Source organism: Narcine bancroftii, chromosome 1, assembly GCF_036971445.1.
Source record: "Narcine bancroftii isolate sNarBan1 chromosome 1, sNarBan1.hap1, whole genome shotgun sequence".
In the NCBI taxonomy this organism is placed as follows: domain Eukaryota; kingdom Metazoa; phylum Chordata; class Chondrichthyes; order Torpediniformes; family Narcinidae; genus Narcine; species Narcine bancroftii.
The window spans coordinates 287,864,681-287,892,009 of NC_091469.1; the positions used below are offsets into that span (position 1 = coordinate 287,864,681).

At 41.6% G+C, this 27,329-nt stretch overlaps 1 pseudogene; it reads left to right on the forward strand.

Moving 5' to 3' along the window:
* LOC138756351 (doublecortin domain-containing protein 1-like) overlaps positions 1-27,329 on the forward strand; it is a 340,682-nt pseudogene that overhangs the window by 279,795 nt on the left and 33,558 nt on the right.

Here is a 27,329-nt window from a genome sequence, read left to right on the forward strand (position 1 = left end):
AGCTGAAATTTGACTTTAAAAGACCCGAGTGTGTGGTAGATGACAGCTTGGCTGATTTCAAGGAATTTTATTTCTTCATTTGAAATTGGTAAGGTTTCAGACTGGACTGTCTTTGATTATACGACTAGAAATTGCAACCCTTTGAATTGCATCGATATACTTTAAGTACTGAGTGAGCAGCATGCTTTCATTCTAATCCTATTTCTAAATCACCTGCCCACACGTGACACAACAGCTGAGTCAGCACAATGGCGCACTGTGCCAGTCGCGGCCGCATACCCACTACTTGTGCGTGCATTCAAGTCGAGTTACTCTTATTCCAGAGGGGAGAAGAAGCTGGCCAACTAGGCCTTTCTGCAGCAGTGGTTAAAGTCAGAGTTTGTCTGCTCACTGTCCTGAGTATTTCAATGGAAGAAAACAGCATGAGGAAGAATACAAGGCATTATTTTTCACTTTATCTATTTGTAGTTCAAAGATCCAGATGATAGATACTGTACACCAGCCAGCCCTCGAACTGTCCCCCCATTCAGTGAGATCATTGTAAGGGATCAAGGCACTTCTGCATTGAGGCTGCTACATTAAAAACAGAAACCAAGGATGTTCATGTTGTTCTTAAATCACACAATGTGGTAATAGATGTTTGCTTTCATTATTCTAAACACAGCTTGCACATACAATTTGCAAAGTGACAGCTTTAGACACGATTTTTGCTGACATTTAGTACCTTAACACCATTATAAAATTTGACTCAAGCTGCCAACTCTGCTGTTTTTTGAAAGTGTTTTTCACAGATGCTTCTACTGCAATTAAGATTGAGAGAGATTTGGCCAGTTAAATGCCACTGTTCCATTAAAAATAAAGTACATTAGCTTTCACATTAATATGGCTTGTATTGTGAGCATGACTGAACAGTTACTTCATGCTTCAATCCTTCAGGTTGGAAAGGGTAAATCAGAGCTTTCACAGTGATTCAAAATATGTTTAACTCAGGATGAGGGTGAAATTAGTTTTCTTTGATAGCATAGAATGAGTAGCAGCAAGCATTCTGAAATTTCTGATTTAAAAGAGAATTGAGTCACCCCCTCAGAGAGAAATATTCGCAGGCCTCTGAGGAACCTGAGTGGGAATAGATCTGACTTGGAGCAGGTACAGATTCAATGGGTTGAAGAACTACTTGTTGCTCAATAATTTCTGCAACTGTCCTCAGCTGTTATAGTTCATTGCCAGATTTCTTTAACCCTGGAAACCCCTCTCTGATATTTTAATCCTAACCTATTATTCTTAAAGTTGAAGTTTTGATAGTGTGGAAAATATATTTGCGCCGATAATACTAAGCATTTCTATAACAGGATGTTCGAACCCAGATGCTCTGTCACTGGGTAGTTTGATAATGTGCAATGTTTACTTCAGCACTGTCTAATTGAAAAATAGATTTTCCTGAAATGAAGTATAATAACAATTATTTATAGGTCATTTCACATTATTTGCGTGGGCACCCTCCCAATGTGATACACAAATGTGGTAGAGAAACTCAGCAGGTCACGCAGCATCCATAGGAAGTAAAGGGTAACCAACAGTTCGGGCCTGAACCCTTCATCAACATATGAGCAAAAACAGGCAAGTACCTGAATAAAAAAGTGAGTGGGGGGGGGGAGGGGTAAAGGAGAGGAGAGGAGGGAAGAAAGAAGGGGCAGTGGTGGGGAGGTGGACCTGTGTCATAGGTGGACACAGGTGGGAGGGTAGAAGAGAAAAAAGCTGAGAAGTAATGGAGGAGAGGGTAGCTCCCTCATAGGAGAGGAAAGGGAAGGGAGTGGTTTTTGTTCATACCTTGATGAAGGGCTCAGGAACATAGAACACTGCACCACAGTACAGGCCCTTATGCCCTCGATGTGCCGACCCAAATATTCCTAAAAAAAATGTACTAAACCCACCCTACCCCATAACCCTCTATTTTTTTTTCATCCATGTGTCTGTCTAAGAGTCTCTTAAATGCCCCTAATGTTTCAGTTTCCAACACCATAGAGGGCATTCCAGGCACCCACAACTCTCTGCCCTGATGTCTCCCCTAAACCTCCCTCTCTTAACTTTGTATATATGTCCTCTGGTGTTTGCTGATCTTGCCCTGGGAAACAGCTGCTGGCTGTCCACCCTATCTATGCCTCTCATAATCTTGTAGACCTCTATCAAGCCTCCTCTCATCCTTCTACACTCCAAAGAGAAAAGTACCAATTCTACTAACCTTGCCTCATAAGACTTGTTTTCCAGTCCAACAAAATCCTTGTAAATCTCCTCTGCACCCTCTCCATAGCTTCAACATCCTTCCTATGATGAGGCAAGCAGAACTGAACACAATATTCCAAGTGTGGTCTCACCAGAGATTTGTACTCCTGAACTCACTCCCCTTCTTAATGAAGCCCAGAACCTCATAGGCCTTCTTAACTATCCTATCAATCTGTGTGGCAACCTTGAGGGATGTATGAATTTGAACCCCAAGGTCCCTCTGTTCATCCACACTCTCAAGTAACCAACCATTAACCCTGTACTCAGCCGCCTGGCTATCCTTCCAAAATGCATCACCTCACACTTATCTGGATTGAACTACATCTACCAATTTTCTACCCAACTCTACATCCTGTCTATATGCTCTTGTAACCTTTGTCAACCTTCAGCTCCATCCACAACTCCTCCAACTTTCATGTCATCTTTAAACTTACTGACCCATCCTTCTGCCTCTTCATCCAGGTTATTTATAAAACTCACAAAGAGCAGGGGTTCCGGAACAGATCCTTGCAGCGCTCCACTAGTCACAGACCTCCAGGCAGAATACTTTCCTTCTACTAATACTCTGCTTTCTTCCTATAAGACAATTTTTTTAATCTACACAGCCAAGGTTCCACTGATCCCATGCCTCATGACTTTCGGGGGACCTTATCAAATGCTTTGCTAAAATCCATGTAGACCACATCTATTGCCCAACCCTCATCAATTTCTTTTCTCACTTCCTCATAAAACTCAATTAGGCTCAAGAGGCATGACCTTCACTTCACAGAACCATACTGACTATCCTTTAGTAGACTGCACCTCCAAATGCTCATAGATCTTATCCTTTAGAATCCTCTTCAATAGTTTGTACTCCACTGTCGTAAAACTCACTGGTTTATAATTCCCAGGATTCTCCCTATTACCTTTTTTAAACAAGGTGACTACATTTGTCATTCTCCAGCACCTCCCCTACGGCCAAAGAGGATTCAAAGATCATAGCTACTGTCCCAGCTATCCCTTCCATCACTTCCCACAGCATCATGGGGTATATCGTGTCTGGGGTCTTATCAATCTTGATGTTTTTTTAAGAAGATCTAACACTTCCAGCGCACAAACCTGTTCTATTTCGACCTCCCCCTGATTAAGGTACTTTTCGCTTGTGAATACTGAAGCAAAGTATTCGTTTAGGACCTCCCCATCTCCTCTGCCACCAGGCACATGTTGCCTCCTTTATCCTTTAGCAGCCCCACCATTCTTGTCATCCTTCTGTTCTTCACATATGCATAGAACTCCTTGGGGTTCTCCTTAATCCAACGTGCCAAGGCCTTCTCATGCCCCCTTCAAGTCTCTTAAGTCCTTTCTTTAGCATTTTCCTGGCTACCATATACTTCTCATGACTCCTTCCTGTTTCCTGCTTCCTATATTTAGCATGTTTCCTTCTTCCTCTTGACTAGTTGCCTCACCTGTTTTGTCAACTATATTTCCCTTTTCCTACCATATTTTCCTTGTCCCAGTGGGACAAACCTATCCTGAACACAGCACGTGATCCTGAAACTTCCTCTACATTACTTCTGTGCTTTCATCTTGAACATTGGTTTCCAATTTGGTTACCCTTTACAGGCAGTCCCCAGGCTACGAACGAGTTCCATTCCTAAGTCTGTCTTAAAGTGAAATTTGTAGTTAAGTCGGAACAGGTATCTATGGTTCTTATTTAACTTTTTTAGCGTCAGTTAGTCAAATGTTCACAGTGTATATTTTACCTTTCTATTCAAAAAAAGAATAAAAAGGATCATATTCAAAAGTTAACACTTACTCTTGTTCCATTGATGTCTTGCATACTGAAAGAGGAATTCGTAAGGTAACATGATGCGTATGATGCACATGTGCGAATTGGGAGAACAGGGCCGGTTTTAAGCCTATTTGACTAATTTGATCAAATTGGGCCCCGCGCACGTGTTTGAGCCCAGGCCTTGAGCAGAGAACACTATGATGGACTTAGTTTAAACTGGTAAGAAAATAATAATACCATAGGCCTTATAAACTGAGGGATTTGTCAGTGAACTCGTGAAGTTATTGCCCTTAATTGATCGTATTATCTCAGTGAAATATTTTTAGGAATTATGTCTTCGATTAAACTACTGGCTATAGGCCTCCTTTGTCTCCCTAACCAAAAATTTCATGTTTTGTATTCATTTGACCCAGTAAGATAGATGTATTCCGGAGCTGATGAAGCTTCTCTTATTTATTATCAAGATCAAAACAGTCTATAGGCTAATCAATAAGAGAACTTGTACTTTAATATGAGATTGAGATAGCGTCATGCTAGCCTAGGGCCTAGCCCATAGCCTAGGCTTAAGCAGTTAGCCTGAACGTAAATAGCCGAGGCCTAAGCGTAGAATTTCTGACATTGTTAACAATCGTAGATGGAATTGGTTAGGATATTGGTTAAGATGAATAACCCCGAAGTTAGGTTAGTTTAAATTGATCTTTACTATGCTAGGTTGCTGTGGGGATTATAGCCTACATCTTTACGAGCTGGTTTACAAGGTTATTCAGCTATAGGGGCATGTACTGTACATCTTGGGATTATTCATCTTTACAAGATCTGGATATTCTTAGCAAGGCTGCTTCTGTCATTGTTTGATAACTTTGCAGTGGTTTGATTTAGTATCAAAATAGTACTAGGCTACTGTTACTAACTATGCTATTGCACTGCCAGGGCTTAATATAGCCTATTTCATGATTTTGGTGATTTGGAACAGGTGCAGTTTAGATTGACCATGCGGAAATTATTTTCTTCAGGGGCGAATTTCATCCGTTACATGCATCAGTTTTTCTGCCGATTTTCTAGCGACAAACTAGCGCTAGACATTTGACTAGAAAATCAGCCAAAAAAACTGCAAAATTAAAGTGCGTCCCCCCATTCTGGAATGTAACCTTAACTAGCCTAACCTAACCATTACTGAAAAAAGGCAATTCTTTCCTTATTTGAAGTTGTCATCATTCAACAAATCCAGAATCAGTCGCTTGTTTTGCTGTTCAGTGGCATTCACAAGTTGAGGGTTGGGTGCGTTGTTCTAAGGTCAGCAGCTGACGTTGGAACAACGTAAAGCTAATAAGCAAAATGATGTGGGAACAACGATGTACCAACGACGATGACAACATTGTTCCACTCTTGGAACAATGTAGACATATTATCAAGGATGTTGAGTCCAATTTTATAACAAATTGCTAACATCAAGTTTTTTGTGTAATTTTAAGTCTAAACATTTTAAAATATACTTCTTTTACCTTTTTTTTTTACCTTAAAAATATAGCCCAGAGAATTAGCAGCTTAAAATTTGTATGTCATTTTACATGGCAAGCACAAGCAGAGATAGAGGCAAAGGGCGAAAGTATTTAAGCGGCAACCAGAAACGAGCATTGGCCAAGGCTAAGGTAGCTGAAAATGAAAATCATAGAGGAGCTATCACAAAATTCCTTGTCACTCCATCTTTGAAGCGCCCATCTATTGAGGATGAAGAAAACAAAAACAATTCAGAAAATGACAATACAGCCTTGAGTCCAATTCCAGTTGATGAATACAATGATGAAATTGATAACAAGTTAGAAAAGGATGATGCAGCTGTGAATCAAATTGAAGACGATCTCACTACACCCCAAGACAGTGCCAAAGTGGAAAGTCCACTTATAGCCGAAAAAGACCAAGCCCAAACATCATGCAATGATGGATCATCCATGAGTTCAGTTGCAATTAACATTTATGATGACCCAGCCAACTGGGCAGCATATATAAATCAAAATGTAAGAGATTATTTAACAATGAAAGGTCCTCCTATTCCAGTGAACAACTTTCCACAAAATGAGAAGGGATTGTGTTTTTCAACGTTTCACTGTAAGAGGAAACTTCCAAATGGGGAGTGTGTTGAAAGACCTTGGATTATATACCCTGTCTACTGATAGAATTTATTGCTTTTATTGTAAACTTTTTAGTAAGAACACAACCATTTCTATATCAACAAGTGGATTCAACAACTGTTCTAATCTTCATACAAGGTTGTGTGAACATGAAAATTCTAAAAACCATTTGGAAGCCACATGGAGTTTCTGGGAGTTACACCAAAGACTTTGTAGTGGACAGACAATTGACAAAGAACTTGAAATAATTGTCAATGAACATGCAAAGCACTGGCAGCAAGTATTCAAAAGGCTAGTAGCAATAGCGCAGATTCTTGCTGAGAGAAATCTAGCATTTAGAGGGACAGAGGAAAAAATTGGTAATGAGTGTACACAATGGAAACTTTTTAGGTCTTGTTGAGCTGTTTGGAAAGTTTGACCCTGTTCTTGAAGAACATTTGCGAAAAGTCAAAACCCACAAAATTCATAATCTCTATTTAGGAAAAGATACTCAGAATGAACTACTAGACATAATGGCTACAGCTGTTTTGAATGAGATACTGAAACGCGTAAAAGCAGCTAAGTACTACGCCATAATTTTAGACTGCACACCTGAAATGAGTCACCAAGAGCAAATGTCTCTAACGATCAGGTATGTGTTTGATGATAACTTGGCTCCTTCAGGTGTTTATGAACATTTCATAAAGTTTATGCAGGTTGAAAGTAGCACAGGAGATTTATATAAAACATTATTAAACACACTGAAGGAATTAAATTTAGAGGTGAAAGATATTCGAGGCCAAGGCTATGACAACGGTAGCAACATGAAAGGTCACACATCTGGAGTACAAGCACGACTGTTGAAGGATAATTCAAGAGCTTTCTTTGTACCCTGTGCATGTTACAATTATAACCTTTTACTCAGAGATGTAGCTAAGTGTTGTCCAGATGCTATAACATTTTTTGGGATCTTACAAAGGATCTACATATTGTTCTCAGCATCAACTAAGAGGTGGGCAGTTTTTAGCAAACATGTACCGGGGTTATCAGTGAAACCCTTGAGGAACACAAGGTGGGAGTGTCGGATTGATAGTGTTAAAGCTATTCGTTATCAAGTTGGAGAAGTATATGATGCACTTGTGGAAATATCAGAGATAACAGATGAGTTCAAGGTAAAAGCAGAAGCTGAATCTAGCAAACCAGCTAAAAGACTACACATTTTTAGTTTCTTTGATATTTTGGCATGAAGTACTTTTTAAAGTTAACGATGTAAGCAAGAAACTACAAGGTGAAGCAAAGGACATTGATGAAGGCATGGAGTCATTTGAAAATCTATTATCATGATTAATTCGGTTTTAATGATGTCCTAATAGGTGCATTCAGAGCCAGCTCTCCAGCGCATGATGTCCTGTTTTGTGGAAACTGCCAAAATGTTTGGCCTGGAAGTCAGCCTGAAGAAAACTGAGGTCCTCCATCAGCCAGCTCCCCACCATGACCACCAGCCCCCACACATCTCCATTGGGCACACTGAACTCAAAACGGTCAACCAGCTTACCTACCTCGGCTGCACCATTTCATCTGATGCAAGGATCAACAAAGAGACAACAGACTTGCCAAGGCAAATAGCGCCTTTGGAAGACACAAAAGAGTCTGGAAAAACAACCACCTGAAGAAACACATAAAGATCAGCGTGTACAGAGCCGTTGTCATACCCACGCTCCTGTTCAGCTCCGAATCATGGGTCCTCTACCGGCATCATCTACGGCTCCTAGAACGCTTCCATCAGCGCTGTCTCCGCTCCATCCTCAACATTCATTGGAATGACTTCATCACCAACATCGAAGTACTCGAGCTGGCAGAGTCCGCAAGCATCGAATCCATGCTGCTGAAGACCCAACTGCACTGGGTGGGTCACATCTCCAGAATGGAGGACCATTGCCTTCCCAAGATCGTGTTTTATGGCAAGCTCTCCACTGGCCACCAAGACAGAGGTGCACCAAAGAAGAGGTACAAGGACTGCTTAAAGAAATCTCTTGGTGTCTGCCACATTGACCACCGCCAGTGGGCTGATATCGCCCACTGGACCTCTTGGCGCCTCACAGTTCGGCGGGCAGCAACCTCCTTTGAAGAAGACCGCAGAGCCCACCTCACTGACAAAAGACAAAGGAGGAAAAACCCAACACCCAACCCCAACCCACCAATTTTCCCTTGCAACCGCTGTAACCGTGCCTGCCTGTACCGCATCGGACTTGTCAGTCACCAACGAGCCTGCAGCAGACATGGACATACCTCTCCATAAATCTTCGTCCGCGAAGCCAAGCCAAAGAAAGAAGAATAGGCGCAAATGAATTTGCTGAAGCTGTTGAATTACCACGGGAATTTAGACAATTTCAAGAAAATAAAACTATGTAGAAGGAAGAGAATGTTTTCATGTGAGGCAAAAGATCAAGCTTTAGATGATCCAAAAGAAGCATACAGAGTTCAGTGCTTCAGCTTAGTGCTATACAAAGCTATTCAATCTTTAGAGTCTAGATTTAAGCAGCTTAAAAGCCATGTAAAATTATTTTGATTTTAAAATAACTTTCAGAGCTTACAAAAGGCGGAAATAAGGAAACACACAGCAGACCTTGAAGCAGCTTTAACTGACACCATCCTAAAACAGAGCACTGATGGAGGGGTAGTTACTGAAACAACTAAAGATGTTGGCCGAAGAACTTGAAGCTCTGAAAACTTTTCTTCTCTTCAGTGTCGTTAAGCCTCAAGCTCTGTTTGAATACCTGGAGTAAACGATCAATTCACAGCATTTCCTAATGTTTTTATTGCTTTGAGGATTTACTTAACAATGCCCGTAACAGTTGCATCGGGTGAAATAAGTTTTTCAAAACTAAAACTGATGAAAACATACTTACGGCCAACAATTTCACAAAAGAGATTAAACAATTTGGCGATGCTATCTATAGAAAATGACATTACTAAAACCATTGACTTTGAAATTATTTTGAAAGATTTTGCAAATAAAAAAGCCAGAAAAGTCTGTTTCTAAACAGTATGTCTGTAATTGTCTTAACTTGTATTAAAAAATTAAAACTTTCATATTGTCTTTCAATATTTAGTATATCAAGCATTTAATGCTTTTTGGCTAAGACTGGCATACCACACAAAATATAAAACAACAATTTCGACTTTTGTAGAGTAGAGGCCCCACTATCAATTTTCTAATCGGGCCCCACAATTCCTAGCACCTGCCCTGCGGGGAACAGTTAGTTCATAAGTATGAGTTGTCCATAAGTCGGATGTTCGTAACATGGGGATGCTGCCTGACCTGCTGAGATTCTCCAAAACATTTGTGTGCTGCCCTTGACCCCAGCATCTGCATACTTTCCTGTTTAACTTTCCAGTATGAGGTTTGTTTGCGAGTTCAACATGATTTCATTGTCAGACAGCAAAGGTCATTCTTCATGCACCATCATTATGGAGGCAAGGAGACATTAACCTCGAGTAACCTTCAGCCCCTCCCTGAGATGCGGAGCATCAGATCCCACACCACTGTCACCTGTCAACTGCCTCAACCTATCACCTCAATATCTCCCGTCATCCAATCGCCAACCCTCTACGAAAGCTCACCAACAGGGTCTGCAGCCTCACCTTGCCCCAACATAATGGGTACCATAAGCCAACCAACCAATATCCTCCTCCCCTCCGCCTTCCCTCCATTATCATACCCTGATACTGAAATATTAATTGGCCTGCCTCACAATTACCATACGGCAAACCTTGTAAGGTGTACCACACATTCTAGGTCACTGTCCATGTAAAGCCAACTTTGAATTCATGAAACAAATTGCTCATGAGTCCATTTGCATTGCGATATCAATTGCAAAGTAATAACGCATAGAGAAATCAGACACTCAAGATTCAGTGTCATTCTCAAAATGAAAAAAAGTAGCAAAATAGGGGGTCTGGAGGAAAGGGTTGTGACCGAGGGAATGCTTAAGATAGTGTAACACTGCCACCATGTGGTACTTAGTCTCTGCCTTCCAAGTAAAGTAACTGCCCATAATTATATGGAACTCTATGATGTTGAGTAGGCAGATTTGTCAAGTGAACTTCCACCATTGCTTATTTTATATATCCCATAGAAGTGTTTTCTTAAACAAATGATAAAAACAGAGGCTCCATCTATGATGCCAACTTAGGGAGAGCAGGCTATTTAATCACTCATCTCGGTGCCTGCCACATTGACACTCCGCCAATGGGCTGATATAGCCTCCAACCGTGCATCTTGGTGCCTCACAGTTCGGCGGGCAGCAACCTCCTTTGAAGAAGACCGCAGAGCCCACCTCACTGACAAAAGACAAAGGAGGAAAAACCCAACACCCAACCCCAACCAATTTTCCCTTGCAACCGCTGCAACCGTGCCTGCCTGTCCCGCATCGGACTTGTCAGTCACCAACGAGCCTGCAGCAGTCGTGGACATACCCCTCCAAAAATCTTCGTCCGCGAAGCCAAGCCAAAGAAAGAAAGACGCTATTCCAATCCAGATGGAATTTTGTCTTGATGGAGTCCATACTGCTGACTTGTTAAAAAAAATCCTGATCAGAACTGTGGTTTGGTTGGTTTTAACGAAGTTTGAATGCATCTGGTGGTTTCCTGTTGGATTTTATTTCCCTAATGGTGAACGTCACTTTCTAATATGGATTGGAAATAAAAGTTTTGCTTATGACATTGCTTTATTCGCTCTTCCATCTATGCAATCCATTTTAATACTGCTCTAAGATGCTTCTTTTAAGACTTCAAGGCTCTTATTTTCAGTTACTACTCCATTAAATACCAGTTACCACTCCGTAAATTCCAGTTACCCTTTAATTTTCCACGTTCCACTGAATCAAATCATTCATAAGCTAATTTTTGGAATATTGGTTACATTCTGGCGAATCTGTGCTTCATCCCTTTGAAGGTCAATATTTTTTTCTTTACACAAAACTTCAGATATCATTAATTAAGATATGGGTTATTGTAAGATTAGTTTTTTATTTGGATTTTAGTTGGTTGTATTTTTGTCTCTGAATGTGAATATTGATGGAGTTAAACAAGATAGTCCACAGACACTGTGATTTAGTTCAATACATAAAAGTGCTGGAGAAACTCAATAGGTCATGCAGTGTTCCTTATGTAGCAAAGATACGTGGCCAACGTTTCGGGCCTGAGCCCTCTGTCAAGGTATGAGTAAAAAGCAGGAAGGCACCTGAATAAATGGTGTGGGGGGGAGAGGCAGCAGGAGGAGCACAGGCCTACAGGCTAGATGTGAGGACGGAGGAAAAAAAAGCTGTGAAATGAAGGAGAAGGGGATGGCTCTCTGAATGGAGACGGAAAGTGGTGGAGTGCTGGAGGAAAGGAGACAGAGGGATGGGAAAAAAGAGAGAGAGAGACAGACAGACAGAGACAGGGGAGGAGCCTAACAGAAACCGGAGAAGTTGATGTTAATGGGATCTGGTTGGAGAGTGTCCATTCGGATTATTACATGGTTGTGCCTCCAATTTGCAGGTGGCCTCTGCTTGGCAGACCATGAGTGAAATTGAGTTTATTGTCATCTGATTGCACAAGTACAACCTGAAGAAACAGCTTTCTCCAGTCCTCAGGGTGAAACACTTAAACACACAGCCAGACATAACACACATGCAAACAAAGAACGCAGGACAAGTGTTCATACATACAAATAAATAAGTATTATGTCATGAATATGAGAGTCTTGGATGGTTAGTATGAGCAGTTCCTTTGATTGTTCAGGATTCTCATTGCCCGTGGGGGAAAAAGCTGTTTTTCAGCCTGGAGGTTCAGACTCTGATACATCTGTATCTCTTCCCCGACGGGAACAGCTGAAAGATACTGTGTGCACGGCGGAAGGGGTCTTTAATGATTTTTCATGCCCTCTTCAGACAATAATCGTGGTAGATCATGTTGATGGATGATGGAGAACCCAGTGATCCACTCTGCCTCACTTATGGTCCTCTGGATTGACCTCTGATCTATTTCTCTGCAGCAAGTGTACCATACTGTGATGCAGCCGGCCAGGACGGTCTTTATAGACCTTCTGTAGAAGGTTGACAATATGGTGGCCAGTAGCCTTGCCCGCTTCAGTCTTCTCAGGGAGTGTAGTTGCAGTTGTGACTTCCTGACAAGTGAGGAGATGTTGAGTGCCCAGGATAAGCCACTAGTAAAGTGAACTCCAAGGAACTTGATGCCCTCCACTCTCTCCACTATAGAGTTATTGATATGTAATGGAGAGTGGTTATTCCTGGTCTTCCTGAAATCCATGTCCTTCGTCTTGTCCACTTTGAGACTCAGGTTTTTCCAAGGCTTCTCTGTAGTGCAACTCAACGTTGTTGCTGATGAGGCCAATGACTGTTGTGTGTAAACTTGATGACATCATTGGAGCTGAATCTGGCAATGTAGTCATGGGTCAATAGTGTGAACAGGAACAGGCTGAGCACACAGCCCTGAGGTGCGCCAGTGCTCAGCGTTCTGCTACCAACCCAGACAGATGATGGACTTCCCATTAGGAAGTCCAGAATTCAGTTATCGAGAGGGGTGTTGGGGCCATTGACAGGCGGGAGTGGGGTGCAGAATTGAAATGAAGATTGATGGTTCAACTCCCACTCCAAAGTTGAGAACAAAAACATAGTAAAAAAAGCACAAAAGTCTGCAGACGCTGTGGTTGAAATAAAAGCACGACGCTGGAAAAAAAACTCAGCTGGTCACACAGTGTATTTTATGTAGCAAAGATAAAGACAAGTAATTCAGCCCTTCATCAAGATTTGGAAAAATGTAGGAAGGCACCCGAACAAAATGATGGGGGGGGGAGGGGTGGGGAAGGACCACAGTCCCACAGGCAGGAGGTAATATGTGGATAAGGGAAAGAGAATACACTAGCATTGAGGGGGAGAGGGGGATGGCTCTGTGAATAGAGAGGGAAGGGTGTGGAGAGTTGGAGGAAAGGAGACAAAGGGAAAGGGAAGGGAGGGGAATGGAGATTAAACTAGCAGAAACTGGAGAAGTCAATGTTAATGCATTCCATTTGGAGAGTGCCCAGACAGAAATTTAAGTGTTGTTCCTCCAATTTACAGGTGGTCTTGGTGGAACAGTGCGCGGCCATGGAGAGACCTGTCAGCATGAAAGTGGGGTACAGAATTGAAATAGTTGGCATGGGCATATGGGGACTCTTTGGTGAAGAGGGGCAGAGAGGTTGATTTGCTCAAAATTTCACACAGATAAAAACACAAGTACTAATTTCTAATAAAAAACCTTTTTATCAATCGACAATACACAATTAGCACAAATCACTTACCATTCAACTTAAAATAAATATTGTTTTCCCACTGTTTTGTTCGAATTTTGGGGGGCTTTCACCCCATCCCCCCCAAGTCTGTTAGGTCTGCTTTGTTCATGAATGAGTGAGACAAACACCAGACTGAGTCGAAATCAGGGTTCTTTGTTCTTTATTACCGGATTGTAACACTTGCAACTAACCATGTTAGTCGGAGAATGCATTCTGCCGTTATCAGCAAAATGGTGATTTTTTATACCCTTGGATACGTGCTTAGAACATCATCATATCATTACTTGTCCAATGACTAAAACTGTTGCTATCCTTTCCCTGCTAGCTTCCTGCCTCTCAATCCATCAATGTCTCTCTTATCTTGTAAGTACAAGGATGCATTCACATCTTGTTACAGCCCTGTACAGGGTAACTCCTTACACATTCCCATCTCATGATGTTTTACCTTACAAGTCATACGCCCTCGATGATAGGCCACTGGGAGATCCATGTTAGATAGAACAAAGATGTTCAGCAAACAATCTCCCAGTCTGTGTCTGGTCTCTTCGATGTAGAGAAGGGCACAATGGGTCACTGGATGCAGTAGATAACTCCTGCAGATACACAAATGAAGTGTTGCTTCAATTGGAAGGACTGTTTGGAGGTCCCAAATGGTGGTGAGGGAGGAGGTTTGGGTGCAGGTGTGGCACTTTCTGCGGTCGCAAGGGAAAGGGCCGTGGTGGGGGTGGGGGGCGGTATGTGATTGTTGGGAAGGGATGAGTTGATGAGGGAGTGGTCCCTACGGAAGGCAGAGAGGGGATGATGTGTCTGGAGCTGAGGGAGAATTGCACTTTCAGATTCGAGGACCTGGCCATTGTTGGAACTTGGCACAAATTGTGAGGTGAACAAATCATTTCCCTACACTTGTGTCACTGTTAGGGATGTCTGCAGGTGAAAAGTTTTGCCCATGAATTTGTTTATATAATCTAGCACTGGGATCCGTATGGAATCCAGAGTCACAGCACAAATTGGACTTCCCCATCTCTTGAGGACTTTGTGCCAGGTAAGACATTTAAATGGAGATTTTATGGCTTCAAGGAAGAAGGGCAAGATATATTTTATTATAAACCAGTGCTCAACTCTACAACCATGACTGTAGTTAGGCACAATTCAAATGCCATCTCAAAATTTGCCGACGACACCATGATCATTGGTAGAGTTACAGACGGCGATGAAGAAGGGTACAGGAGGGAGATGGATCAGCCAGTTGAGTAGTGTTGCCATAACAACCTTGCACTCAACGTTAGCAAAACCAAGGAACTGAGTGTGGACTTCGGTGGGAAATTAGGAGGACACGAACCCAGTCCTCATCGAGGGGTCAACAGTGGAGAGGGTCAAGAACTTCAAATTCCTGAGTGTCAACATCTCTGATGATCTGTCCTGAGGCCTTCATGTTGATACAATCACAAAGAAGGCTCACCAGCCGCTATACTTAATGAGGATTTTGAGAGATTTGCTATGTCACCAAAGACTCTCGAAAACTTCTACAAGAGTACTGTGGAGTGCATTCCGGCTGGTTGCATCACTGTCTGGTATGGAGGTGCCAACTCTCAGGGCAAGAAAAAACTCCAGAGGGTTGTTAACTCGGCCTGTGACATCATGGGCACCAGACCACTCCATCGAGGACATCTACACGAGGCGGTGTCTTGAAAAATCTGCCTTTATCCTCAAGGTCCCCCACCACCTAACCATGCCCTCCTCACACTGCTACCATCAGAAAAAGGTACAGGAACCTGATGACGAGCATCCAGTGGCACAAGGACAGCTTCTTCCCCTCTACGATCAGATTTCTGAATGGACAATGAACCACAGCCACTACTTCACTTTCTACTACAGGGTATTTTATGGCATTATATTTTATTGTATTATCATGCAATATTTGCATGATAATGCTTTTGCAAAATAACAAATTTCCTGACATGTTCATGATAATAAGTTGTGAATTTTTTGATTCTGATAAATTATTTACCTTTGCTCTCAGGGGATGGGAACGATCAGAACAACACTATTACAGCGACCTGGGTTCGAATCCAGCGCTGTCTGTCAGGAGTTTGTACATTCTCCCTGTGTCTGAGTGGGTTTCCTCTGGGGGCTCTGATTTCCTTCTACTTTCAAAACATACAGGGGTTGTAGATCAATTGGGGTATTTGAGCTGTATGTCTACATTTAAATTAATGCCCTTATCAAAGTACTTTGGAATGATTTTATTTATGTCTTTATTATTTTTAAATGCTCTAGTGATAAAACATTTAATATTTCCCTGAATTTCTTTGTATTTAAAGAAGCAAAACCTTGTTTTAATTAAAAAAACATTATTATTTCATTAGATGGGCCATCAAGCAGGAAGGTACTGCAAAAGCAGGTCAGTGAAAAAACTCAAGACAGGAGAACCCAGTATGGAACAAATTCACCTACATGTGGCTTGTGACATTAGATGATGAATTGAATGAGGTAATGGCACATTTTCTAATCAGTAGATGGTGAGCAGTGTTCCCTTCATGGTTTCTATATTGTTGGAAACTTAACAGTTAGTGTGGTTGGGTAAAGCCTACATTTCTTCTACAGTTTCAAAAATGTAGATTGCAACTAATTACTATTGCCTGAACATCTTCAGTCATGATAGGTATTTTCTTATAAAATTGAATCCTAAATGCAATGCAAATTCACCCAGGTGTTCAAAAAGGTAAAATATTACTGTGGATGCTGAAAATCTGAAGTAAAAAGAAAATGTTGGAAATGTGTGGAAAAGTAAGTAGTTAAATGAGTAAAGAAGCAACTTTCAGGAATACTTAGAAATAAGATGGGTTTAAGAGGCTAGGGGGTTCCTGAATATACTATAGTGTAAAACGGTGGTTTTCAAACGGCCCCTCTAAACTCACATTCCACCTTAAGCAATTCCTATGCCATAGGTGCTCTTGTGTTTAGTAAGGGATTACTTAAAGTGGTATGTGAGTGGAAAGAAAAAGGTTTGAAAACCACAGTTTCTTAACTCCAAACGAAATGGGCCATTGACAATTTTTCTCAAGCAAAATATTTCAGTAACAGAGCAGTGGTTCTCAACCTTCCCTTCCCACTCACATCCCACCTTAAGCAATCCCTTACCAATCACAGAGCACTTCTGGCACAGGGATTGCTTAAGGTGGAATGTGAGTTTAAAAAAAGGTTGCCCACTCATAGTGTAAACCGTATGAAAAGTTGAAGCAATTTCCAACCTATTATGCTGAGGAAACCATTTGACTGACTGATTTCCTCCCGCAGGTTGTTTCTTGCTTCATAAGATCTCCCAGCAAAAAGTCATGGTGAATATCCTAAATAAGTGATTACTTTTTCAGATACAAATCGATCCCATCCAATAGAACTTTCTCCACTGATAAAAGGCTCACCAGCCTATAATTTCCCAGTTTGTTCCTTTTTCTCTTTTAAATAGAGAAACAAAATTGATATTCTCTATACCTCTGGGATCTCACCTGTGCCTTGAAAATTTTCAAGGATCTCAGTCAAGACCCCAGCAATCTCTCTCTTTCGAGAGGAAATTCTAAGCAAATAAAGGAAGACATGCTAAACAGATGCAAATGATCTTGATTAAAAATGCAAGGAAGCCAGTCACTGAGTTTAAGTCTTACATTTACAGGCAGTTATAATTCCCCATTGATTGGCCTGATGAAGTGACTAGCAATCGTAATTATCTAATGTGTTTGGGCCATTTCTTCACGGTTGGGAGAATGAGTAGTTATTTCAATGGAGCAATCCCGAACAGCAACTCAATACCACAAAATAATGCAAATACAATTTAATATGAATCCCACAAGCAATTTGCTGCATTTTGGAAATTAATAGTGTTTTGTTTGTGTACATGTATGTGTTCATCTGTGGGTAAAATGTTTTTTTTAAAATCTACCAAGGAATATGATTGGCTGATTGAAGGGTCCTTTCTCCCCAATGTTCCACCATTGATAAAAACCAACACAGAAAAGTCAAGCCATGTACATGCCTATGCGATTAAAGGTGTTGAAGAACGGAGAGCAAGACAAGTCCAGGATGTTCACTGTCACAGGACTGGATATCACTAACATGGCCAATAAAATGTAAGACTGCTAAATATATTTTACATATCAGTTACTGAATAACATGTGAGAGTTCAACATAAGCAGAGTACACACTAAAGTTCTGAAGATTTCACCATTTCCTAGTTACCAGATCAGCATTCTTGGTGACATCAGGCTGCAGCACTCTAAGGGTAGAGACCACATCTTTTGTAAGTGTAATTATTGATATTGATTCCAAAATGGATTGAAGTTATTTGATGTGGAACAAAAATGCTCAGAATCCTTAAAATAATAGAACTAAAGGCACATTTTTATGTTTTCTTTAACATATAACATTACATATCAAACCAATCAAGGTATATGATCCGTAACTATTCAGAGAATGTGGGTACCGACTTTCAGTTCATCATTCACATTGGAACTTCTAGCTCTCTGCTCTTGAATTTATCAGGAGTAATGTAGAACCTAGAGGAAGAGATTAACAATTAATTCAAACCAGTAATACATGTATTCTGTGTCTGGGAACAGTTGGGATGTGGTGGTGTCTTGAATAATAACTTGAGCCTTATTCCAAGGAACTTAACAGTTTTGCACTTGCAATCAATGTTCCCATCAATTCAGTACATGCTGGGATTGATTCTAAAGTGAAAAAGCTGTAAAAGTTCATGGAGAAAGTAACCTCTCATTGCATTGATTTATTACTACATGGAATGTAACTTTGATTCTCTGTCCAATAAATATGTAAATAATACAGTATATATAATGAGCTCTGGAGAGTAAAGGGAGGACCTATGAGTAAGATTGTGATACCAGTGGGTCATGAGGGATTGCTGTGTATTCTTTCCACAAAAACATGGTTAATATTCAATTTCTCCCATGACTTCCCCACGGAAATGAGGTGTCTTCTGGTAGAGGAGGAGGAAGAGGTTTCTGCTTCATGATTAACTCTTTGCAGAGCTTGGACATGGTGAATCTGTCCCGAGGCTGTCCCCTTTTTTGAAAAAGCCAGTATCCTCCAGGACATACAGCAGATCTTCCTGGGAGGATCATCTCATTCAAGATGAAGATTCATTTGAATGTTGCCTATTTAAATAACATGATTTCAATGGAAATAGGAGATAAATAACAAATAATAATAAATACTCACCCATCTGTGGAAAAAGAAAGTTTTAGGAGGAGGGCCATTCTGGGACATAAAAAAACGTTGTTTTTCAGAGCAGTGAGATTAAAGATCTCATTTCAGATGAACTTTGGTCAATTCAGTACCCCTGATGTCACTCAGTCCAGGGGGGTCAGAAGGAGGGTGTTAAAGTCCAAATTATTCCAGGAGAAAGTAAGGATTTCAAGTAAGGATTTCAAATGTGTGCAAAATTAAGCTAATTTTCAACCACAGTTATGTAAAATAATTTCCAGACCACTGAGTCTCTCTTGGTCTGACAATACTATTACATTGTAAATATAGCAGTACAGTCAGATTTTCTCCTGGAGTTGCCAATTTCATATCTCAAAAAAGTAATTTACCACATTTTCAGACTTGTCTCAATTAAATCAATGACTTTGTTCATTACTAAATTGCATTAACCTTTTTTTTAGCCAAGCACTTCACCCTGATTGTCAGTTTCCTCCACAAATATTTTCTGCCTGTGAGACGACCAGAGGATAGGAAATAAGCTGGTACAACGAGCACATATATTGAAGACACCATGTGAAATTCCAGCCAGTGTAATGGAACACTGTCCCACTGTGATGACTGATATGCTACTGACAAAAAAGTTGACATTTATATTAGTCAGGCTGGCTGCCCTGTTTTGATTCGCCTTCACGATTCTAGCCTCTTTGAGATCCATAGAACAAGCCAGAAAAAAAATAGGCCCTTCAGCCCTTCTAGTCCATGATGAACTATTATTCTCCCTCGACCCACTGACCTGCACCCTGACCATAGCCCTCCATACCCCTCCAATCCATGACCCATCCAAATTCTTCTTAAAAATTAAAATTAAGTCCACATTCTTCACTTCAGCTGGCAGTTCGTTCCACACTCTCACCACTCTCTGTGTGAAGAAGTTCCCCCTAATTTCCCTCCAAACCTTTCCCCTTTCACCCTTAACCTATGTCCTCTGGTTTGTATTCCATCCACCCTCAGTGGAGAAAAATGATCGACATTTACTCTGTCTATCCCCCTTATAATTTTAAATACCTTTATCAAATCTCCCCTCATTCTTCTACGCTCCATGGAATGAAGTCCTAACCTGTTTAACCTTTCCCTGTAACTCAGTTCCGGAAGTCCAGGAACATCCTAGTAAATCTTCTCTGCACTCTTTCAATCTTATTGATATCTTTCCTGTAGTTAAGTGACCAAAACTGCACACAATACTCCAAATTTGGTATCACCAATGTCTTGTACAACTTTACCATAGCATCCCAATTCCTATACTCAATAAAACCATAGAACCACAGAACCTTACAGCACAGAAACAGGCCCCTTCAGCCCTTCTAGACTGTGCCAAACCATTTTTTTTTTGCTTAGTCCCACTGACCTGCACCCAGTCCATAGTCTTCCATACCTCTCCCATCCATGTACCTGTACAAATTCTTCTTAAATGTTAAAATTGAGCCTTCATTTATCACTTCAACTGGCAGCTCATTCCACTGTCTGTGTGAGGAAGCTCCCCCTCATGTTCCTCCTAAACTTTTCCCCTTTCACTCTTAACCCATGTCTCTGGTTTGTATCTTACCTACCCTCAGTGGAAAAACCCTGTCTCCATTTACTGTCTATAGAACATAGAAAACTTACAGCACAATACAGGCCCTTCGGCCCACAAAGTTGTGCTGAACATGTCCCTACCTTAGAAATTACTAGACTTTCCCATAGCCCTCTATTTATCTAAGCACCACGTACCTATCCAAAAGTCTCTTAAAGGACCCTAACATATCCACCTCCACTACTGTTACCGACAGCCAATTCCACACACCCAACACACTCTCTGTTAAAAAAGAATTACCCATGATATCTCCTCTGTGCCTACTCCCCAGCAGCTTATTTATATATTTCCTGTAGTTAAGTGACCAAAACTGCACACAGTACTCCAAATTTGGCCTCAACAATACTGTTGCCACTTTCAGTGAATCTTCACTTCATCTTTTACCCCCTCCACTCCCCTTTCTACTCTTGTACTGTGGTTCCTATCACTCTACAAATCTAGTTTAAACCCTCCAGAGCAGCACTAGCAAACCAACTGCAAGGATATTTGTCCCCCTCCAGTTCAGGTGCAAACCTTCCCATTGGAACAGGTCCCTCCTACCCTGAAAGAGAGACCAATGATCCAGAAACTTGAAACACTCCCTCCTGCACCCTCTTTAGCCACACATTAAGCTATATAATCCTCCTATTTCTAATTTCACTAGCACGTGACACAGATAGCAATCCTGAGATCACAACCCTGGAGGTCCTGTCCTTCAACCTAGTGTCTAACCCCCTCAACTCTCCTTGCAGGACCTGCTCACCCTTCCAACTCATGTCATTGGTCCCTACATCTAGCTTCTCACCCTCCCTCCTGAGAATGGCGTGAACTCGACCAGCGATATCTTGGACCCTGGCACCAGAGAGTCAACATACCATCTGGGATACTCGATCTCTCCCACAGAACCTCTTCTCTGTCCCTCTAACTATTGAATCCCCTATCACTACAGCTCTCCTCTTTTCCTCCCTTCCCTTCTGAGCCACAAGACCAGACTTTGCGCCAGAGACTTGACCACCGTAGCTTGTCCCTGGTAGGTTGTCCCCCCAACAGTATCCAAATCTTGCCCAGGTTATCTCCTTGCCTTTGAACAGTCTGGTCTGAACCACTTGTGGGGTTCTGGTTTCCATTCTTCCTGTTAAGTGCACTTCTCAATTGGTTTCATTTGAATGAATTGCCAATTAATCCAAAGACTATTTTCTTCCTAATGTCAGGCAGTTATGATTTCTCCAATGGTATCTCTCAGGAAGAGTTGGATAATGGAGGAATCAGTTGCTGTGGCCTAATTTGTCATCTGTAGCTGTCAGACATGCTTTGGAGCTTTATTTGTGGCAATATTTGACCTCTAAACTAGCCTTTCTCATCCTTTTGTGGCTATGGCCCCCTTAGGAGTCTGCACAAAGTTTATGGGCCCTCTTCCTTGTGAAGCAGCCAAGTTCATTTGGTGTCTTCTGTACTTCTCTCCTATTGACTACATTAAAAAATTAAAAATATATGATTTCAGTCTGTACTCCCCTCCCCCCCCACACCTGCCAAATATGGTGTGGTCCCCAAGTGAAGGCTGTACAGCCCCTGTTGAGAATGGCTGTACTAAATAAATACTAGTATTATCTAACATGGAGAAAAAAATTCAACATTCAATTTTGAGGGCCAGGTGCATAATCTATACCAGTGTATTATTAAAGATTTGGTGGAAGATTTTTGTGTTGAGTTAACAGAGTGTGTAAAATAATTAAAGGTGATATTTAGGTAAATTGAGATAAGGTATTTCCTAAATGGGGATTTCTAGGTCATTTAGGCACTACGGTTAGCGTGGTGGTTGTGCAAAGCTGTTACAATGCCTACGATCGGGACCAAGGTTCAAATCCCACGCTCTCTGTAAGGAGTTTGTACATTCTCCTTGTGTCTGTGTGGGTTTTCCCCAGGAGCACTGGTTTCCTCCCACCCTTCAAAACGTACTGGTGTTTTAGGACAATTGGGTGTAATTGGGCTCGTGGGCCGAAAGGGACTGTTACCGTGCCCAAGGTCCAAATTTAAATTTAAATAAGATTAGATCTAAATTGTTGAGATTAATATTGAGAACACTAAATTCATCAATCAGAGAGTCTGGAATTTTGTTCCATAAGTATGTGGAACTATGCTGTTGTGGCCATTACTGAAATTTGGCTGGAGGAAGGGAAAGATTGGCTGATGCAGGTATCTTGGTTTAGGTGTTGTAAAAATAATAGGATAGGAGGTAGAAAAGGTGGGGGGGGGGGGAAGTAGGATTATTAGTCAGGGATAGTATCACAGCTATAGAAATGGAGGATGCTGCAGGGTGAGTGTCTACTGAGTGGGAGTAGGTGGAAATCAGAAATACAAAGGGAGCTATCACTGTCCTGAGAGTAGTCTATAGGCCCCCAAATAGCCTTCAGGACACCAAGGAGCAGATAAACAGAGAGATTTCAACTTCCCTAATATAGACTGCCACCTACTGAATGCAAGAGGGATGGATGGGGCTGAATTTGTCAGGTGTGTCCAAGAAGGATTCCCGATACAGTATGTGGACCGGCCGACTAGAGGAGAGGCCAGTCTGGATCTGGTTCTGAGGAATGAGTCTGGTCAGGTGGTGGACCTCTCAGTGAGAATGACCACATCTCCCTTGATTTCAACATAGCTATAGTAAAGGATAAATCAGTCAAACTGGGAAAGTGCTTAACTGGCAAAGGTCTAATTATGAAGGGATGAGACAGGAACTAGTGAAAATAAATTGGAAACATATGTTTAGGGTGAAAGCATAGAACCAATATGGAGGAAGTTTAGGGACCATTTGAGCAGGGTCCCACTTGGAAAAGGAAAAGATGGTAGGAAAAGAGAACCGTGGCTGCCAAAACAGGTCAGGCAACTAGTCAAAAGGAAGAAGGAAGCATACATTAGATATATCATGAGAAGTATATGGTACCCAGGAAGGAGCTTAAGAAAGGACTTAGGAGAGCTCACAGGAGGCATGAGAAGGCCTTGGCATGTAAAATTAAGGAGAACCCCAAGGCATTCTATGTGTATGTGAAGAACAGGTGAGAATGAAGGTGGGGCCACTAAAGGATAAAGATGGCAACATGTGTCTGGAGGCAGAGGAGGTTGGGGAGGCCCTAAATGAATACTTAGCATCAGTAATCACAAGAGAAAAGGACTTGATCATGGTGAGGTCAAAATTGAACAGGCCTGTGTGCTGGACAATTTGGAGATTAAGGAAGCAGAAGTGTTGGATCTTCTTCAAGATTGATAAGTCCCCAGGGCTGGACACAATATAGCCCAGGCTACTGTGTGAAGTGAGAAAAGAGATAGCTGGGTCAGTAGCAGGGGATGTGCTGGAGGATTGGAGAATGGCAAATGTAGTCACCTTGTTTAAAAAAAGGTTATAGGGAGAATACTGGGAGTTTTAGACTGCTGAGTCTTATGTCAGTGGTGTGTAAACAAATGGAGAAGATTCTTAAGAATAGGATCTATGAGCATTTGGAAAAGTACAATCTACTCAAGGATAGTCAGCATGGTTTTGTGAAGGAAAGGTCATGCCTCCTGAGCCTAATTGAGTTTTTTGAGGAGAGGACAAAAGAAATTGATGAGGGTAGGGCAGTAGATGTGGTCTACATGGATTTTAGCAAGGCATTTGACAAGGTCCCCCATGAGAGACTCATCCAGAAAGTCATGAGGCATGGGATCAGTGGAACCTTGGCTGCGTGGATAAAAAAGCTGGCTTGTAGGAAGAAAGCAGAGAGTAGTAGTGAAAGTATTCTGCCTCGAGGTCTGTGACTAGTGTGAGGCAAGGATCTGTTCTGGAACCCCTGTTCTTTGTGAATTTTATAAATGACCTGGATGAAGAGGCAGAAGGATCGGCCAGTAAGTTTGTGGATGACACAAGATTGGAGGAGTTGTGGATGGAGCTGAAGATTGTCAAAGGTTACAAGAGGATACAGACAGGATGAAGAGTTAGGCAGAAAAATGGGAGATGGAGTTCAATGCGGATAAGTGTGAGATGATGCATTTTGGAAGGACAAGTCAGAAGGCTGAGTACAGGGTTAATGGTTGGTTACTTGAGAGTGAATGAACAGAGGGACCTTGGGGTTCAAATTCATATATCCCTCAAAGTCGCCACACAGGTTGACTGGATAGTTAAAAAGGCCTGTGGGATGGTGGGCTTTATTAATAGGGCAACTGAATTTGGGAGTAGGGAGGTAGTGTTACAACTCTACAAGTCTTTGGTAAGAGCACACTTAGATAAAGGTGAAGGTTCCATTATTGTCATGTAATACTACATTTAGAATGAAACACACATGAAATTCTTTAACTTTTGTCTACCATAAGGCAGACAAAGTCACCACTTTATCCAGCACCTCTTCTGTTCAGTTCTGGTCACCTCATTATAGGAAGGATGTGGAAGCTATGGAGAGTTTCCATAGGAGATTTACCAGGATGTTGCTTGGATTGGAAAACAAGTCTTATGAGACAAGGTTAGCAGAGCTGGGACTTTTCACTTTGGAGCAAAGAAGGACGAGAGGAGACTTGATAGATGTCTACAAGATTATGAGAGGCATAGAAAGGGTGGACAGCCAGCACCTGTTTCCTAGGGCAGGATCAGCAAACACCAGAGGATATACGTACAAAGTTAAGGGAGGGAAATTTAGGAAAGACATCAGGGGTAAGATTTTCACACAGAGAGTTGTGGGTGCCTGGAATGCTGTGTCAGGGATGGTGGTGGAAGCTGAAACATTGAAGGAATTTAAGAGACTCTTAGACAGACACATGGATGAAATAAAAATAGACGGTTATGGGGTAGGGAGGGTTTAGTACTTTTTTTTAGGAAGGGATATATGGGTCAGCACAACATCGAGGGCTGAAGGGCCTGTACTGTGCTGTATTGTTCTAAGAGTAGAGGCTGGGGTCAACATGAAAATCAACATGGAGGTTAATAACTATTTGTAATTATTTGGGTGAACCGCATATTCCTTTTGGGGGCATTGGAATCCACCACGATTACCTGCATTTACATTAGTCATCACTCGATGGCAGTCAAGAGCAAGGATCCTGAATCACTTTGGTTCTTGCAATCTGGAGTATGGAAATATCTGACCAGGCAGCTCAACACTCCTTTATTCACAGTTAGATTTCCATTTTAACTTAAAGTTCTGTAAACCTAATACCATTCTCTAACAAAATGTTATGCCCTCCACGTGGAACTTTTTTGAGGGCCTTAGGCTCGACTTCTAGTGAATTCCAGATTTTCATTTTAATTTTGAAAGTCAAATCTCAGCATCATTCTAATGTAATTTTTAAATAATGTGCATTATTTAGAACTCCTTCACTAGGGAAAATAACTTAATCTACTGAGGCAATTCCCTTAAACAACTTAAGCACTCAGTCTCTCCATCTTCTATATTAGGGGAATTCCAGCGCAAACTATATCATCTGTCTTTCTAAATTAACTTGGTTCATCTGTGTGAAACCAGTTTCCACCAAGTTAGATCATGTTAACATTCATTTCCAGGTCAATTGTTACTGATATTGAAATTGATGCAAACATTATTTAAATAACAACACAAGAATGCTGAAAGAACTCTTCTTGCAGAGTTCATAGGAGGTAAAGATATATAACCGATGTTTTGGGCATAAGTCCTTCTTCAAGGTGTAAAATACAAATAACTAAAAAAAAATCTTCCATCATGAGGCGAGGGAAATAAAGTAACAACTGAAGTAAATCTCAGAGAGAAAAAAAAATATCCTGGTCGATACAGACCGTCCTGCAAATAACGTGGAGCATGATTGCCCCCCCCCCCCACCACACCCTGCCACACACACTTCCTCCAACACACCCCTCCCTCAATCAATTCTCAGCTTTTCTCTCCTGTCCTCCTACACATGTCCAATTATCACCTTTTGTCTGTTGGTCAATGCTCCTCCCCCTGCCCTTTCTTTCCTTCTCTCCAGCCTTTTAATTCAGACACCTGTCTGCTTTTTACTTTGAAGAAGGGCTCAGGCCCAAAACGTTGGTTATAAATGGATGCTGCGCGACCTGCTGGGTTCCTCCAGCCTGATGGCTGTTGGAAAGAAACTGTTCTTGAACCTAGAGGTGTAGGTCTTCAGGCTTCTGTACTTTCTGCCCAAAGATAGCAGTGAGAAGAGATTGTGGCCAGGGTAATGGGGACCATTATGCTGTCTTTTATAATCCTGAGTGAAAACTGACAAATGTGGGCTGGGGAAAGAATAACCATCAAAATTCTGCAACCAGGGGGTCTGAGCCCATGGAGTGCAATGGATCAGGGCAGGGCACCAGAAACAACAAGAACAACCCCGTCCCCCATTGAGGAGAAGCAGAGAAAATGACCCTCCAGAATGGTGACCACAGTGACAGACCAGTAGGGAGCTCAACAGCTGAGGGACCCACACAGACGGCTGCCAACGCAGTTGGGGGTCCCACATGGGCTGCAGACTGCTGGAGACTGGCTCATGGGAACCAGGTATCGGAGCCAGGATTTGAGAGGATGCTAAGGGCAAGAAGAGCTCCTGAAGGGCCTCGGGCACTGAAGGCCTCCTGGTCACGTTGGAGGTTTGGATGTGAGGCTCAGTTTGTTGATGAATCAAACCAGTCTGTATGGCTGCAGAGACTGCAAGAGCAGTGGACACGCAGTGACTCTGAATGGACTCTCTTTTGCTTCTCTTTCTCCTATTGTTAGGGGTGCTGGGATCAGGACGACTATTTATTTAGTTTATGGCAGGCAAAGTTAAAATATATCATGTATGTTTAATTTTTAATGTATTATTACATGCCATTACAAAGAATCTTTAACCTTAAATTAATCGTAGTAATTAAACAGTGGAAGAGTGCATGAAAAGTATTCTGTTAACTAAACTTAGTCCAGAACCAAAGAGCGCACTAGCAAATCCAAGACTATGAAAAGCAAAAGAGACTTTGTTCAGTGAAGTGGTACAAAAGTTACAGGATCACTTGACTCTAAAATAATCAGAAATTGTGGAGAA